Consider the following 9310-nt stretch of genomic DNA (forward strand, 5'->3'; position numbering starts at 1 on the left):
TGGGCAGCATTGTATCTGTCAAACTTCTCAAAGTTCTCCATTTTTTGCCAATCTGACAAGTGAAGAATGGTATAGAAATGGTAAAGTCTGCATTTCTTTAGTTATGAGTTCGATTGAACATCTTTACGTAGTTTCTAAAGCTACTTGGATTTCCCCTTTTTCTAAATGAATTGCGTGTTCATGTCCTTTGCCTGTATTTTGACCGCATTTATCGATTAACTCCACAGTCTTCATTGAGCACCTGTTGTAATGTACCAGGCTCTATTCTGAACTCTGAGAAAACAGTGCTGCGAATGGCAGATGAGGTCTTCTGGGTCCTGGAACTTACCATTTAGTGGAGGAAGTGAGGTAATAAACACATAAAGTGTAACTTCAATATAATGACGAAGATAAAACCTGGCATTGGGACAGATAGCAACTGGCGGAGGGCACTGCTTTAGAAGAGGCAAGCAGAGGAGAAGCCCTGTTAAATCTGCTCCTCCCACCTCCTCTTTACATTATCTGAACCTATGTCCGAACACGTGATCTGTTTCCATGATGTCAAGGTACACACCATTTATGACTCTGTCTGGCAATCACAATTACCACAAGAAGTTCAGCTTTAATTCTACCTTTAACAGATAAAATTCACATAACCATCCCTTCTTCCCACAGTCTTCACATTTCTGGGTTCATAGTTTTGACTCATTTATTAGTTTGTTTAGATTTTGTCTTAAAAGGGTTGATGTGTATTCTATTCCTTAAATTCTTGCATGCCTGAATAAGGCCAGTCTGTTGGACAGCTTAGCTCGGTATAAAATTCTTGAGTCCCGGTTTCTCTCCTTCCTAATTTTTTTTGTTTTTTGTTTTTTTAGAGAGAGATCATTAGCTAGGCAGAGAGTCGAAGAGAGAAGGGGAGAGATAATCCCAAGCAGGTTCCACGCGCAGTGTAGAGCCCAGCGGAGGCTTGATTTTACAACCAGGAGATCACGACCTGAGCCGAAATTGAGTCAGACAATTAACCAACTGAGCCACCCGGACACCCCATAATGTTTTAGTTTTTGAAGTGTCTTCTAGTATTGCGTACATTCTGTGACATCATCTGAGGTCAATTTGATATTTCCACTTCTTCAACATGAATTACCCCTTAAACTGGCTATTTAGAAGATTCTCCCTTTACCCTTGAAGTTCAGAAATGAGACCAGGATATTGATCAGGTCTGTATCATTCTGTTTACATTTTTCCTAAGACATCATGCTCCCTTTCAGGATTGAGATTTGAGTAAATTTTAGTTTAGGCAATCTTCAGTCTTTCCAACCTTACTGTTTTTTGAACTTCACATTCTTATTCTAATATCGCTTCTTAAAATGTGGTTTTAATTTACATAAGTTATTTTATTTTTCTCATCCATTTCATTCCTGAACTCTGCCAGCTCACTCTTTTGTTGCCTTTTGTAGGGTTGTCATCTTGCTCTCTCTCTCTCTCTCTCTCCCTCTAACTCTTGTTTCAAAGAAGCCGTCTTTCTTTAATTCCTCTCAAGTCATGGATGCTTTAAAAAACCTTTCTCCTATTTTGAGGCCAAATTTGTTTTCTGCTTTGTGTTACTTATTCGCCTTCTGATTTTCTTTCATGCTTTCTTTTAAAAAAATTTTTTTTTTCAACGTTTATTTATTTTTGGGACAGAGAGAGACAGAGCATGAACGGGGGAGGGGCAGAGAGAGAGGGAGACACAGAATCGGAAACAGGCTCCAGGCTCTGAGCCATCAGCCCAGAGCCTGATGCGGGGCTTGAACTCCCGGACCGCGAGATCGTGACCTGGCTGAAGTCGGACGCTTAACCGACTGCGCCACCCAGGCGCCCCTTCATGCTTTCTTTTTAAATAATAGTTTATATGCATAGGAGCTGCCATAGATTGCATGTTTGTGTTTCCTCAATATTCGTATGTTAAAACCTACGCCCAAGGTGATGGTATTAGGAGGTAGGGTCTTTGGGAGATGATTAGGTCATGGGGCAGGGCCTTCATACATGGAATTGGTGTCCTTATAAGAGAAGCCCCAGAGCACTCCCTGGCCTTTCTGCCATGTGAGGACACAGTGAAAAGACAGGTGTCTATGAACCAGAAGGTAGGCTCTCACCAGATGTCAAATCTACCAGTGCTTTGACCTTGAACTTGCCAGACTCCAGAACTATTAGAAATAAATTTCTGCTGTTTATAAGCCAGCCAGGCTATGGTGTTTTTATTACAGCAGGCTGAAAAGACTAAGAAAAGACTCATCACCCATTTCTTTCTCTTTTTTTCCTCATAATTTCTCATTTTAATGGAGGCTATTTTAGGGAGGAGGGAGATGTGAACTGCTGAGTGCCCACTTTTATTTCGATATGTTAATTTAGAACCCTTTCTCACTGGTTTTTATCCTTAGTGAAACAAGTCTCCCCACCCCCATTTTTAGTGGAATTTAAAACACTGAAATATATTTGATATATAACCCTGGATAAATTTAAAGTGTACAACATGTTGATGTGATGCATTTATATATTGTAATATGGTTGCCATTGTAATGATAATTAGCATCTCTGCCTGGCCACATAATTATCATTTCTTTTTAGTGGCTTGAAGAGTAACGACCTAGTCTCTTAGCAACTTTGATGGTTGTAATTGAGGTGAGCAGACAGCTACGTGACTCATGGTGGAGGGCGTACGTTTTCCGTATGGTTATTTAGACCAGTATTTCACCTGCTGTGATGGATGTGCAGACAAGGACCTGGGGCTTCCCGCTAAAATACACACCTGCCTTCATGGAGTCTGGGGTGGGATGGGAGAGTCTTCATATCTAACATACTCTAGATGTGTTTAATTCTGCTAGTCCGTGAGGACACTTTGAACTGCGGAGATTTGGGGTTTACTTCTTTCTTTTCAGCTGATTTAGTACAGCTGCTCCCAGATTGACCCACATCCCCCAGCCTGCCCTGCAGCTCTTCCCGCCTCCTGCTCCTTCTGCTTGGGGGGGGGGGGGGTGGCGGGGAGGAGAGGGGCTCTGGAAGACAGTTTTTGTGCTTTGTAGGCCTTTATGGGATTTAAGTTAACATTTGATTGTTAAGTTCTAATTCTACGGCATTGTTTTTAAGAAGTTGTTGATGATACAATTTCAGTTTCTCTTTTAGGAAATTTGTTAAAATATTTTTGTGGCCTAAATTACAGTCTGGTTTTGTATGTAGTAACGAAAAATAAATGCATTTCTTGCTTATAGAGGCCAAGGTCTCTCTTTCTCTTTCCCTCACACACACACACACACACACACACACACACACACACACACATACACACACTTGACCTTATATCTTACATATTTTTAAATTCCTTTTAATTTTTTTTTTCAACGTTTATTTATTTTTGGGACAGAGAGAGACAGAGCATGAACGGGGGAGGGGCAGAGAGAGAGGGAGACACAGAATCGGAAACAGGCTCCAGGCTCTGAGCCATCAGCCCAGAGCCTGACGCGGGGCTCGAACTCACGGACTGCGAGATCGTGACCTGGCTGAAGTCGGACGCTTAACCGACTGCGCCACCCAGGCGCCCCTTTAAATTCCTTTTAATAATAGCTTTCCCCCACTTGTCTACTTGACCTATGAAGAAGGAAAAGAAGTGGAGTGGTATGTTAAAGTCTTCCACTGATATTCTGGTTGTGTTGATTTTCTACAGATTGTTGCTCGCAATAGAATTTTTGTTGCAATATTATTCCAGGCATGAGATGTCCTGGCAGTTAAGTCTTCAGTGTGAACTCTAATCTTTAAAAATATTTCCTGATTCTTGCAAGTTCCTTTTTTCTTTTTTCTCCCTGAGCCAAAGTGTTTTCTTAAAAAGGTTCCTGAGTGATTTTCCCACCATGCTTCCCGGCCAGCCATCTTGCGATGTTCCAGGTGGCTGGCCCTTGAGAAGTGACGTTACTGTGTCTTTTTGCTTCAGGGTGCTGGGTGGTCACCGTCATCGCACTGCCCTGTCATTCTGCTCTGCTGAGGTTCCCTGCCAGCCTTCCTTCAGCTACTGTCCACTATCCTGGTCCCTTGCTTATTCCTGCAGCCGCCCCAGGCCCCCTTGGTCCCGCCGTCCCCACCCCCTTCACTTGCTGTTTATGATCTCCCTCCCTCCAGGTGTCCCTCCAGGAGAGCAGCTGTCTCCTAAAGGGGGCGGGGCCGGGTGCTGCTTGTGGCAGCAAGTAAACAAGATGTGCTCCCAGCTTGGCGTCTCCTCTTGGCCTCAGATGGTGTCCTTGTCATCCACAAGCAGGTCCCCCAAGCCCACCGTCTTGTCCCTCATCAGAATAGTGCAGTCCATGAACTGGCGCCCCAGGTGGTTCTCCCCCCACTCAGCCAGCGCTAATTCTCGCCCGCAGTGTTCACACTTCAGCGGAGGGCCGGTGCACACGGGGACCTCGGTGTCCTGCATGTCGTCCACCTCCGCACGGCTTCCGAGGCTCCAGGGATCGGCTCCGCGTCTGGGGAAAAGCCTGGGACCTCATACACACTGGCCACTTCGTCCACTAGGTCCAGCAGCAGGTCTCTGTACTGTTGCGGGTGAGGAACCCCAGGCGCTCGGCCAGCGCCTCGTCACCACCACCGCCCCCTCCCTGGGAACTGCCTGGGGAAGCCCTGCAGGAGGTCCGCTAGACGTTGGCCCACAAGTGGTTCAAGTCCAACAGCACCTGCGAGAGCCAAGGGCCCTTGTTTTGTTTTGTTTAATAAACCATTTATCTATTTACTTAAAAGTTTTATTATTTATTTTTATTATTTTTTGAAAATTTACATCCAGATTAGCCTACAGCGAAGTAACGATTCCAGGAGTGGATTCCAGTGATTCATCCCCTAGGTATAACAGAGCCAAGGGCCTTTTTCATGCTTATCGCCTGAGCTCTATTCTTGTTACTATCAATTTTACAACCTTTGCTTGCTTTTTTTTTTTTTTTTTTTGAATGCTTATATGTTTGTATTTGAGAGAGAGAGAGAGAGAGAAAGAGAGAGCACAATCAGGGGAAGGGCAGAGAGAGAGGGAGACACAGAATTTGAAGCAGGGTCCAGGCTCCCAGCTGTCAGCACAGAGCCTGATGCGGGGCTCGAACTCATGAACTGTGAGATCATGACCTGATCCCAAGACTGGCAATTGACTGACCCAGCTACCCAAGCTCCCTGCTGTGCTTGCTTTTTATTTGCGTTTGCTTATCTGTATCTTTTTACTTTTAATTTTTTTGCATCAGTTTGTTTTAGGTAAGTCTGCATGTATTTGAATTTAGTCTAGGCCCAATTTGATTATATATATATATATTTTAATTTTTTTTAACGTTTATTTATTTTTGAGACAGCGAGAGACAGAGCATGAACAGGGGGAGAAGCAGAGAGAGAGGGAGACACAGAATCCGAAACAGGCTCCAGGCTCCAAGCTGTCAGCGCAGAGCCGGACGTAGGGCTCGAACTCACGGACCGTGAGATCATGACCTGAGCTGAAGTCGGTGGCTCAACCGACCAAGCCACCCAGGCGCCCCTGATTATATTTTTAATGAACTACTTTAACATCTTTAATTATTACTTAACAGTCGTATTTCATCTTGTATCAGTCACTGTGTTCCATGGTTTTTAAAATATTTATGTTTTCTGTTTCAAGTTTTGATTTTTTTATTTACTTTTTTAAAAAAATATTTCTTTAGTTTTGAGAGAGCTCGTGTGAGTGGGGGAGGGTCAGAGAATGGAAGGCAGACGATAGGAATTGGGCTCCACGCTGACAGCGGTGAGATTCATGTGGGACTAGAACTCCAGAACAGTGAGATTATGACCTCAGCCCAAGTCCAAGGCTCAACCGACTGAGCCAGCCAGGTGCCCCTTACTGTTTTCATTTTTTTACAATGAAATACGATGTCTTATTTTTATCTTCTTCAGCATTTTGAAAATCATGTCCTATTTTTATGTCCCTTGGTGATTAACTTTTTCAAAAACGTTCCTTCACTATTTTTTCTAATTACCAGAGTTAAAAATACACATTTCAGACCCTTTCATTTGTGACACGTAATTTCATACACTTTGAAAATGTTCTCTCAAAAATCCCTACATACTGATATTTATTATTTATTCAGGCTAGGCTATGTGCCCCAAGGGAGTCAAAGTGCCGACTACCTCAGCGATCGAGGCAGACCACAGGACCCACCCTCATGGAGTTCACTCTGGCACAGCAAAGACAGGCAAGAAGAAAAATCAGTGTGTCTACACTGTAGAATATGATTTCAGGAAGTCATGGGTCTATATCATTGTTCTCATCTAATTATATTTTATTTTCACGGAAAATATTTTTGCATTGAATAATATAACCAGATTGACAATAATATTTGGGCTTCTTCCTATTCGAACTGGCTATTGCTCCTGATATGCAATAGTTTTCCCCATTGAGAGATCTCAATTTTACCAAATTGCAGGAAGTAAAGATACAAATCTAAGAGCTTCAATGGGACGCCTGGGTGGCTCAGTCGGTTAAGTGTCCGACTTCAGCTCGGGTCACGATCTCGCGGTCCGCGAGTTCGATCCCCGCGTCGGGCGCTGGGCTGATGGCTCAGAGCCTGGAGCCAGCTTCCGATTCTGTGTCTCCCTCTCTCTCTGCCCCTCCCCCGTTCATGCTGTGTCTCTCTCTGTCTCAAAAATAAATAAACGTTAAAAAAAAATTAAAAAAACAAAAACAAATCTAAGAGCTTCAAAACTTTCTAAAAACAGTTCTAAGAGTTGGTTTTCCTGGTTCTATTTTCTAAGTTCTTACATTACTGAAAATAATTATTTGGGACTTTCATTTATGAAAGAACAATATTGCTATAAACTTTTTGGATCTACCTTTGTTCCTTAAAATCCTGTACAGTGAAAGACAATCTTGGGCAATGGTTTCATTGCCTCCTGAGATTTCATGTTATGTAAGGCGAAACTTGAGAAAGATTTTTGCCTGTTGTAAATCATCTACTCTATCTGCCTAGAAGCTTCCTTGTATGTCTCTACAGATGGCTTCTTTCAGTGATTTTGCAAATAAAGTATGGAGGGCATTAGAGTGGATGTATATATTCATTTATTTTGCCTGCCTTGTAGCACAACTCATGGAGTAGAAAAGAAAGCAGCCTACACCTGTAATGGCAGGGGGATCAGAGCTTCCACTAAAGCTTCCACTAAAGCTCTGAGATTCAGACCACTACAGACGTGCAGAATACGTACAATTTCTACATATGGGTTATTTTATTAAGGGAACATAGAAGTGTGCTATTAGCCTTAGACATTTTTTTCCCCCAACTACCTTCTAATTTGTATGAAAATTTCCCCATAGCGTGACAGTTGTCTGTGAACTTTGTTTTAGTAAGAGGGTACATTTTCGTCTTTTGTGTTTCCTCTTGAGTGATTTGTCGAAGAGTTTGGCAGATTCCCAGGGGGATGCTAATGAGGAGAAGAAATCCACAGTGTTTGTGATTAGTGACCCGTTTACATGTTCTTTTGAAAGAGAATAGTATTCAGTTTACAAACAATGTATAAGGTGTCAGAAACCACTTTTCAAAATGTATGAGAAATTTAATGTTTCAACCTTTTGAAGAATACTGTCAGAAAGCTATATTGCTCAGCCCTCTTCATTCAAGTGAGAGAAGCCAAATTCAAGCTAGTTGAGAGAAAAAGAGAGAAGAGAATTTACTGGCACATGTGATAAAACATCCCGAAGTAAAAGTAACTTCAAGCGTGACTGTCTCTAGCAGCTCAAAAAATGTGAACAACCCATTACACCAATGCAAAAATGTATTCTTTCCAGATTGTCCCAGAAAACTGTGTAGAATCGATGGGCCTATTTTGGGTTTTATGGCCACGCCACGGGAATAGTCATCCCATGAGAATGTTGACTGTCTAGGATTGTCCCTTTCCATCTTATAGGTACACACCATATTATCACGAAGGTTGATTTCCTGTTCTAGAATTTTCAGAATATATTTTTAGTTGTTTTTTATCCCCCAGCTTTATTGAGATATAATTGACATATGACATTGTGTTAAGTATGCAGTATACAACCTGTTTATTTGATATACTTGACAAACTCATTACCAGCAAAGCATTATCCGACATCCGGATCACGTCACATAACTATCATTTCTTCTTTTGTGGTGAGAACACTTGAGACCAACTTTCTTAACAGCTTTCAAGGATATAATACAATATTTCCAACTATAATCACCACGTTATACATTAAATACACAGAACTTATTCATGTTCTAATTGGAGGTTTGTACTGTTTGACCAACATCTTCCCTTTCCCCCTACTCCGCAGTCCCTGCTGACCACGATTCAAGTGTTTATCTCGATGCGTATGGCTGTATGGCTTGTTTAGATTCCACATACAAGTGCTATCATACGGTATTTGTCTTTTTTGACTTTGCCCTGTCTCATTTAGCCTAAAACCCGCAAGGTCCATCCATGTTCTCACAAATGTCAGTATGCCCTCCTATTTCATGTTCTGAATATTCTATTGTATCTACACACCACAACTTCTTTATGCACTTATCTGCTGACATGCACTGAGGCTGTTTCCATCTATTGGCTATTGTGAATGATGCTGCAAAGAACATGGGAATCTAGATATCTTTTTAAGATGCTGTTTTCATTTCGTTCGGATATATACCCCAAAATGGGATTGCTGGGTCATATGGTAGCTCCATTTTAATCTAATCATCACCAAGACCCATGTCAAAATGCTTTCCACCCTCTATGTTTTCTTCTAGTTTTACAGTTTCAGGTCTTACAGCCAAGTCTTTAATCCATTTTGAGTTGATTTCTGTTCATGGTGTAAGATAGGTGTTCAGTTCCATTCTTTTGCCCGTGGCTCTCCAGTCGTATTCCAACACCATTTATTGAAGATGCTCTCCTTTTACCATTGTATATTCTTGGCTCCTTTGTTATAAATTAGTTGATGATAATGCTGGAGTTTACTTCCAGGTTGTCTATGCTGTTCCATTGATTTATGTGTCAGTTTTATGCCAATACCATACAGTCTTGATTACTATAGCTTCGCAATATAATTTGAAATCAGGAAGTGTGATGCCTTGAGCTTTGTTCTTTCTTAAGGTTGCTTTGGCTATTCAGTCTTTTGTGGTTCTGTACAACTTTTAGGATTTTTTTTTCTATTTTTCTGAAAAAATACCATTGGAATTTTTATAGGGATGACATTCAATCTGTAGATCATTTGGGGTAGTATAGACATTTTAACAATATTAATTCTTCCAATCCGTGAGCATAAAACATCTTTCCATTTGTTTGTGTCTCCTTCAAATTGTTTCATCAG

General features: G+C 41.7%; 1 pseudogene; it reads right to left on the minus strand.

Moving 5' to 3' along the window:
• Positions 1 to 4028: 4028 nt before the first annotated feature.
• LOC123596338 lies at positions 4029 to 8097 on the minus strand (annotated as a pseudogene).
• Between the last annotated feature and the right edge of the window lie 1213 nt (positions 8098 to 9310).

The sequence above is a fragment of the Leopardus geoffroyi genome, chromosome B1, assembly GCF_018350155.1.
Source record: "Leopardus geoffroyi isolate Oge1 chromosome B1, O.geoffroyi_Oge1_pat1.0, whole genome shotgun sequence".
NCBI lineage: Eukaryota > Metazoa > Chordata > Mammalia > Carnivora > Felidae > Leopardus > Leopardus geoffroyi.